Raw genomic sequence first — 9882 nt, forward strand, 5'->3', positions numbered from 1 at the left:
TTGCCCTCAAAGTCTCCCCTTTCATCTAAAATGACCAATCCTTCTTCCTGTCCTCCTCTCCAATCTTTTTAGTGACTCAACAAACATACTGCAGCAATTTTTCCATAATAACTGTGCAATTTTCAAACTGCAGATCCCGGTGTGCATTGTGGTCACAGGCATATATTAGTTGGGTAGAACTAACAGGGGCTAGGGGTTTTGTAGCAAGGTTTGCCACACAAATTCCAGGGGTGTGTTTAAAAAATTGATTCTTCAATTTAAATTGATCTTCATTTAAATGATCCGATATCAATTCATATAAACCTGAATCGATCTTTAGAAATAACCCATTTTAGATAGTAAATGCTGTGAAGAGGACAGCTGACAACAGAGGAAAGACCCTGTGACAGCATGAAAAGACAGCTGCCAAAAGGGAATAGACCCTAACAGTCATGGGCTAGCAACCCATGGTAGCAGCCACCATGGATAACCATGGGTGTGCAACCAAGAAAGCTACATTGAAAAAGAGAAATGTAATACCCCAGGAGTCAGCGAGAGCAGGGGTGGAAGATGACTCACATGCAGATAATGTGGTTACGGACATGACTACGAGAAGTGGGTTAAGCAGAATGGTTAGGTGGGGTTGTAGATGGAAAGAAGTTGCTGACTTGCGTGTGGCTGGAGCAAGGTCACATCGGTGAAAGGGCTGAGGATTCACCAAGGAAAGATGAGTTGCTTGAGTTAAGGAGTGCAGGGCCACCCACATTGAACAATACTTTGTGTAGAATTGTTCGAGTCAGTTGGCTGAAGTCCAGCGGCAGGTTACATAGCACAGTTTGCAGGATATCAATACCTTTGATACTATGGAGGCTAACTCAAGCACAGAAGGAGCAGAGGATGAAGGATGTGATGCAGAAAGCAGTTGGGCAGGGAGAAAGTAATCAGTCAGAGACTAAAAGTGAAATGGCCAAGCACAGGAGATAAGATGGCATGGAGGAGTATTAATGATGATTTGAAAGGTATCTTGGAGGGTTTTGAAGGGATCGGATTGAACAGATTAGGTAAAGTTATCTACAATTATGGAGTGGAAAAATTTGGTGTTGTGCCGAGGAATGGAAAGGGCCAACATGTAGTCAAATCAAGGTGGCAGGTAGAAATAGAAAAACTGGTTAAGGAATCAAGGCTGTTGAGAAAGCAGTGGAAGAAGGGGAGTGAGGCAGAAAGAAAGAGCATTGAGTTATTGCAGGAGGACCTAAAAAGTAAGTTAGTGAAACTGGAGAGAGCAGAGGGCTATGAGAAAAAGGAGGAAGAAGAAGCAGCGTGCTAGGGTTGCATTCTTTAGAGATCCATTTAGGTTTGTTAAGATTTTGTTTAGTAAGGAGAAATCAGGAAAGCTAAAGGTGGGGAAGAAGGAGCTAAGTACAGGCTGCAAAAGCAGGCTCTGCCCCAGGGCCAAATGGAGTCACATGTTTTGAAGTTTTCATGGAAATGAATGGCTATAGTGTGAAGTAAGGAGATTATTCCAAATGAGTGGCGAAGAGCAGGTGATGTTCTTATTCCAAAGGAAAAGAATTATGTGGCTATTGATCAGTTTCCTTTCATAAGCTTGTTGAATGTGGAGGATAAGATCTTCTTTATTGTGGTTGCATGTAGACTTGCTGCATACCTGAAAGAAAATAAGTTAATTGATATGTATGTACAAAATGTATGGGGATTTCAGGTTTTTCTGGTGGTAAAATGCTTAATAGTATAGTATATAGTATAGTATATAATAGTATATGCATAATAGTGATTTGGAGTTCATATAATATCAAATATTAAGGCTTTAAATTAAGGTTTTGATTATGATTGGGTTTACTTTGTCTCACAAAATTACACAATATATGAAGAAATCAGGCTTTATTAAAAGAAAAACAGGTGAAGAATTTAAACTATAGGCTTTAAAAAGAGATACGCCAACAACTTTAACACTTTAACTAAATATCTTAAAAAGTTCCATAACCTATAAATGAACTGAAAATACTCATAATGTAAGTATTCAGAATAGATATTTCTTAAAAGCTCTTTTACACAAGCAACACAAGTTTAATATCAATATACAGTGTGTTATTATTGAGTCCATTAGAAACATTACAGTATTTAAGCAGCTGTTTATCAGTTTATCATAATTGCCCTAATTTTCTACTTAACAAATAAATTCAGTTCAGTGTGCATTAATATAATAAGCAACATTATTAATATATTTAAACACAGCTATAGTTACTCATATTGTAAGGAATAACAGCAGAGGCTGCAGGAGTTCAGAGCTCATGTTTCTTTAGGCAAACCAGCGTGAGACTGAGCTGAACTGCAGTTACTGTGCTTTTTCTATGCTTCTACATGGCGCTCCGCAGGACCTCTAGCAGTATGGCGGTATGAAAAAAACCCATACCGGTTCAAAATCACCCTGCGGTATGAACTGGTATACCGCCTAGCACTACAAGGTTAGTTAAAGCATATTTAGAAGACATTCAGTTTTGCATTAGTACAGGGGAGTTTGTCACGTCTTGGCAACGATTGGAAAAAGGTATAATGGCAGAGTGCGCAATTTCACCATTAGCATTTACGATGGCAGTGGAGGTGATTATTAGGGCTTCTAAGTGGGTCATAGGTGGGGAGAGGCTGCATGATGACTTGGATTGTATCAATTGTTAAAAAGAAAAGTTGACAGAGAAAAGGTTTACGATGGAGAGTGAAGTCATACCATCTATACTGGAGAACTCAGTTAAGAGTTTAGGTAGGAAGGAAGGAAATGGTGGAGGCCGTTAATAGAATTAATAAGTCTTTTTTGCCAGGTAAATTAAAATTGTGGTGTCTGCAGTTTGGTTTGTTGCCTCGTGTAAGGTGGCCACTGACAGTTTATGATATTCTGATCTCTGAGGTTGAGAGGTTAGAAAGTGTAGAAAAGCAGGGTCAACTGGCGAGAGTTATGGGGATTGGATGCAGGTCATATAAAGTTTATTTCGGGAGCTATGTATGATGTTCTACCAACGCCACAAAACCTTGGGCAGTGGGTGAGGATGCAAGTTGTAAGCTATGTGCAGGAAGTGGCATGATAAAGCACATTTTGTCGGCATGTAAGATGAGTCTTTCTCAGGGGCGCCACACATGGAGGCATAATCAGGTATTTAGATCTCTTGCAGTTGCACTTGATAAGAAGCAGTTATAAGTTATTATAAGTTAATTACATGCCGGTGTTTGAACAGTGCATTAAACCTGCTGGTAAATGGACTAATGCACGAGATTGGAAGTTGTTAAATGTAGGTAGTAAACTGCAGATCCTGGAGTGCATTGTGGTCACAACCGTGAGGCCGGATTAAGTATTGTACTCGGAAAGCAAGCAGGTAATGTATTTATAGAACTAACTGTTCTGTTTGAAGATACACCTTCCAGAGGTGTCGTGGGCACTGATGAATGGAGGTGCCAACCTGATGAACAATGTGAAGAGCTTACAATGTATTTTGTGTTTTAGAATATGGGCTAGGGGTTGGTCCTAGGTGTGGTCTTTTTTGCTGTAGTAATTTTACACCTATTCACTACCTTGATTTGTACAGCATGGCAGAGACATAATCAGTGAGCAGAATAGGCCTAGAGGGTGTCCTGCTCAGTCTAGTGGCGCACATTCAAGCTTGAGTCCTCTTTGCTTATTATCAGAAAGGAAAAGGTTCTGCTTAGAACTTAAAATAGTATTGATTTGTGTGCTATTGTGTTCAGAGAGTGTGCTGTGGTTAGTTGGTTAATATAATACATCTGGGCTGAGCCCCATGCATAACTCCAGTTGTTAGGTGCAGGATTTATTATTTGCCTGTATTATTGAACTTACATAACAACTAAAATGTTCTAAAATTACTGTGCACCAGTTGCAGTTGCCTTTTTGATGTTTACAACTGTGCTTTGTTATTTTAACTGTATGTGTGTATGTTGGTTTTACAGGTTCAGTATTTTTAGATTGTAATGTCCAGTATTACAGTAGATAAACAGTAAATATATGAAAACAGTTTGTTCACAAATAATTGATGTAATATTAAATGTACAGAATTGCAGTAAAATAAATATATTTTTACTTTGCGGAACTTAGCTGAAAGAATAACATTATAACACGTGAAACATACATGAAAATATTTAATTAATTTACCTTGATTTTTCTAGTACATAATCAGCTAGTACTTTTTATGTTAATAAGCCAAACTTAAAAACCCTCTGTAGCTATCCTTATTGGTACTAGATCTCTTCATTTTCATCTTGCTTCCACATAATCCACACCGTTTTTTTCTTGGACAGTAGTTTCACTGTCTGCAACCAGTGTTCTTGTAAAATTTTCCTCCTGTTACTGACTGACTCTGCTAACAGTGGCGCTGTTTTAAAATTTGTGTCATGCGAGCAGCAGCCTACAAGCAGGACAGCAGTGAAGGAGCTGCCTGAGCCGAAGTTCCTTAGCCACCTGAAATGAAAGGAGTCAGCCTGGGTGAGTAAGTGGGAAATGGGGGGGCTAACTGAGGTTAATATCATGGAGACTGATGAGTGAGTGCCATGCAGTGTCTTGAAGCTGTGATGTGTATTATATTATTTTAGTGTTAATAAATAGCTAGCAACACATTAACTACATAACAGAGTCACCATCTAGGCTAGGAGGCAGCTTGCTAGCTGGTTAATGTTGGCAATTTTGCTAAGTTAGCTAACACTAGGTTAACCTTACTAGCTAATATGTATGTGAACCTAGCTGTTAGCTACCTACCCTGTCATTATTGTACACAGGGTATTTTTTTCCATATTCAGATAGGTTAGTTAACTGGTTAGCTAGTTAGGTTAGTTAGTTAACCTATTTAGTTAGCTAGTTAGGTTAGTTAACTAGTTAAACAAACTATATAAAGCAAGCTAGTCTTCTAGTGCCTCATGCTACAACATAACTTGTAGCAATAACATTAACATTAAAGGACTAATATTCTACACAATATATATATATATATATATATATATATATATATATATATATATATATATATATATATATATCTTATTTATTTATTATGGTTTGCAGGTTTCTGTACCAAATGTGTGTTTTATTCAGCTTGACTACTTTTTAGCTGTCCTCTCCTTATCCTTTACGATTCAACCAACTGTTTTTTACTGTTAAGCATACAACTGTTGTACGCTTCAAATCAAGAGTCATGTAAACATTTCATGACAGCACAAAAGTGTAATTCCTATCCTATATACAGAATATGACCTATATTTAGTCGGATGTGCATCCTTTTTTCATAGTATGATAACTGATGAAACTACAATGTTGCTTGATAGCAGATAATTTGCTTTATTGGTTAATTATCAAAGATCTGCATTATGGCAGACCGCTTATAAGCACTGTTCTCCAGTGTTCTCATCCCCCTGCGGGCTAACTCTACGGCAGCGCGCGGCAAACTCCATGACACCATAAGCATGTTGGAAACGGCTCATCCTAATGCAGTCTTCATTACAGCTGGGGTTTTTAATCAGTGCAACTTACAGACTGTATTTCACAAACAATACCAAAATGTGTCCAGCAATTTTCGCGGTGCATACAGGACTACACCTCGCCCCCACTTCGGACAGTCAGACCACCTCTCAGTGTTCCTGTACCCAGCCTAAAGACAAAGGCTCAAACAAGCAAACCCTTTCACCTAAACTGTGGTGTCTGGAGACTCAGGGCATCCTGCAGGACTGTTTGGCTACAACAGACAGTGATGTGTTTAAAGCTGCAGCCACAATGGAGGACTCCTCTGTCTGCATAGAGTACTCTGCTGGGCATGTGTCTGGCTACATCAGCACTTGTGTGGATAACATCGTGCCCACCATACAAGGGAAGAGATTCCCCAATCAGAAGCATTGAATCAAGTCAGGTACAACGCATGCTGCATGCTCACTTTCTTGCATTCAGATCAGGCAATGAGACTGAATACAAATCTTCAAAGTACAGACTGAGAAAAGCCATCACAGAGGCAGTACAGGGAGAAACTGGAAAGCTTACTCCACTGCTGACTCCAGGCAGGTGTGGCAAGGCCTGCAGTACATCACACACTAGAGGCCGCCGCCAGTACCTTCAGCTCCACAGACACCCACCAGATGACCTCAATACCTTTTACACCCGCTTTTAAACCTTCAGCACTACCACGCACACACTCAGCCCTCCACACCCAACTCCTCCCCTCTGTCAGTATCATCAGGCCAGGTATGCAGAGCTCTGAAGAAGATCAACCCCCACAGGGCAGCAGGACCAGACAACATTCCGGGAAGGGCCAACGAACTTGCTAACATTCTCAGCTCCATTTTTAATCTTTTCCTCACCCAAAGTATTGTTCCCACTTTCTACAAGACCACAACTATAACCTTCCTGAATGATTTCAGGCCAGTAGCACTCACTCCAATCATTATGAAGAGCTTTGAGAGAGTGGGTTTGGCTCACATCCAGTATGCAGCATACCAGACACCCTAGACCCCCTGCAGTACGCCTACCGTCCCAACAGATCCACCTCGCTGCTGCCCTCCACTACTCTCTCTCCCACCTGGAAAATAAAAGACTCCTACATCAGGATGCTCTTTGTGGACTACAGTTTTGCCTTTAATACGGTCACAAACAAACTGTCTGTGCTCGGCCTTCACCCCACCCTTTACAGCTGGCTTTTGGATTTTCTGACTGGCAGGCCTCAGTCTGTCAGGATTGAAGATAGGACTTCAGCCAGCATCACCACCTCTGCCCTTAACACAGGAGCTGATAGTTGACATGAGGAAGGAGAGGAGATCCCATCAGCCACTGTTTATGCGGGAGCTTGAAGTGGAGAGGGTGAACTGCTTTAAATACCTGGGCATCCACATCAGTGAGTATTTACATGGACATTGAACACCACGCAGCTGGTTAAAAAGGCTCAACAGCGGCTGTACTTCTTAAGAAGGCTGAGGAAGTTCTGGATGTCTCCCAAGATACTCTGCAACTTCTACAGCTGTGTCATTGAGAGCCTCTTGACCAACTGTATCACAGTGTGGTATGGCAACACTACTGTGATGGAATGTGCACGCCAGCAGAGAGTGGTAAAGACTGCGGAGAAGATCATCAGGACTCCACTGCCCTCTCTGCAGAGCGTCTACCACCAAAGAAACCTCAAGAGAGCTGCCTCCATCCTCAAAGACTCTACCCACCCCCAGCATGGACTGCTCACACTTCTGCCTTCAGGCCAGAGGTACATTAGTTTGAAATGTAAGACCACCAGGCTAAAAAACTACTTCTTTCCCACTGATACCAGACTCTTGAACCAACCTCAAAAATAACCATGCATCTTACTCTCTACACTTTTACGTCAAGGACATTTCTCAGAGGCACATGTTCACTTTAGTGCAAAAATGTTATAATTGCACAACTGAACCCTTTGCAGTTTTTTCATATTCCACTGCTGTAGATAATCATGTACTTACTTGTAAATGATATCCATAACACATTACTGTTATCATGTACATATTTCCATCTCGGATGTAAATTTAACACCAATTTAATATTTATGTATAGTTTGTTTATTTCTTTCTTTATTTTATGTTTGCTACTTTAATCTTAATGCGGCATACTTGGCGAGGAGCAAATAAAGAATTTCATTTTACGAGGAAACTTGTTTCTTACTGTGCACATGACAGTAAACTCTTTGAATCTTGAATTATCAGTAAACTAATAAACTAAATTGATGTCATATTTCGGCAGAGTTTGAAGCTCCTCAACATGCCTTGGCCAAAACTAAACAGCCTGTGTAGAGGATAAGATAGAAGATGAATATTAATGCATTTCAGTTATTTAGGTATTTCTAGCTAGCAAGTAAATCCATTTCCATTGATCATTGCCATTAATAGTTCATGTTTATTAGTGGTTATTAAAAATATATATTTATATCTTAGAAATAAATATGCTTATAAATACACTTGTAACTGGCTTCAAAAACATTTCCTCACAAAATAGTAAATCCAGTATTTGTAAAATAAAATGACAGCTCCAAAACACAAGTACACATGTGGTCCATAAGTACCTAAGTCCATGTGGATTTAGGTATGGGTTCTCTGATCTTCTCTATGCATGTAGCCATTCCTATACATATTCATATATACAGTATCTCACAAAAGATAGCCTTAACCCTCTTGCGTATGAAATCCCCCAGAGCTTCACAGTTTTTTTTTTTACTGAAATCTGTTTTTTCTTGGCCTTTTCTTTTCTTTTTTTTTTCTTTTTTTCTTTTGGCCTTGTCGATTAATTACTGGGATTTTTTGAAAATATTGATATAAATATCACGTCCAGAGTTTGATTAACCTTTCTGACTATCTTCTGAAGTAAAGACATGGTTCTGATATGCCTTTTTTGTAACCCCATTAGCAACTCTCTGACAATCTTACTGTTTTTTTTACACCTTATCATGACCTCCACTGTTCCTGTTAGGGTTATGACTTGTTCACTATCATCTAACCTTTTTTTATTGCAAAACAACAAGATAAGTCTCAGTAAGGGTCCCCGCACTTGAAATTATTTGGAATGATCTGAATAGTGTCATGTGTCATGTTGTCAGGGATCCTAACCCAAAAAGATATAATATAGAGGTAAAAGATATAATATGTTATAGTAATGATAAAAAATGCTTCAAATTCATTAGTTGTATAAAGATGTGCATATTTATTCAATCACATTATCTTATTTATTTTTTACTTCTTCCCCCTAAAGATTTCAGTTTGTGGGTGGTTGACATATTTGGCTGAAAAAATGTATAAACAAAAACTTTAAAAATAAGTCCAGAAATCACTGGGTTATAATCTACCACTTCTTATATTCCCATTACAATTACTATATAAAGGTATTGCATCGTTCACATGCAAATATGTTACCTTTTGCATTATTTTTCATTATCTATACACGTAGGAAGATGTTTAATTATTTCACTATACTTTAAATTATTTTAGGAATACCTTTTTTGAAAAGTACTAAAAGCTTTGCTGGCACTATTCCTCATATGTCACATTAAGAGTTTATGATAAACAACCAAAATCTTTTTTTTTATTATTATTATTCTGAATGTCACACCATTTGCCATGCCATATCATGCCACACAACATAACAAAACAATCTGCATGCAAAAATCTGTATTTAGCAAACAAACAAGCTTGGTTTAGAAAGTGACTGAAACCATTTTCAGTTACAGCAGAATCAAAAAATTGTTGAAGAACAAGTAACTAATTCACTTACTGTATTCAGTAGTTGCTTTTTTATGTTAATCTGTTGAATGTTAGCTACAAAAAATAATAATCTTTAGTAAATCATTAAACACAAAAATGTGCAAAACACTTGATTTTTCTGAAAGCACAAAGACCGATAACACACCCTGTAACTGTAAGTGTCCTTCTAAGATGTTGTTCTTCCTCCTGAAAGGACACCCACTCCCCAAAGGTCTCCAAACAATAGAATGTTTAAAAAAAGGGCATCAGACCATATGACATTCATTTTTGGGACAGAATTTTTTTGTTAAAGGTAGCTTCAAAATATTATGCCAGAACTTTTAGCCAAGCAAACTCGCAAGTAGACATATGTGTTATTAATATATGATTGACTTAACAGAAAATAAATTAGTTTGCTTGTTTCTATTCAAAATCTAACTTTGTGAACAATATCATCACAGTATTTGACATATTCTTCTGTAATTTAAATATGTTTGATACATTGGAAAAAAGGCTATATAGGTCACATTAAAGAAGGCCTGAAAATATTTATATCGGTACTATTTGTTTTACATTAAAAGCTTTTATTTTAACAGGGTTGTGTAAATTTTATTAGATCCACTGTAGGATACTTTGTCTTTTTTATTTGTTTCT

Source organism: Astyanax mexicanus, chromosome 22 (assembly GCF_023375975.1).
Source record: "Astyanax mexicanus isolate ESR-SI-001 chromosome 22, AstMex3_surface, whole genome shotgun sequence".
NCBI lineage: Eukaryota > Metazoa > Chordata > Actinopteri > Characiformes > Acestrorhamphidae > Astyanax > Astyanax mexicanus.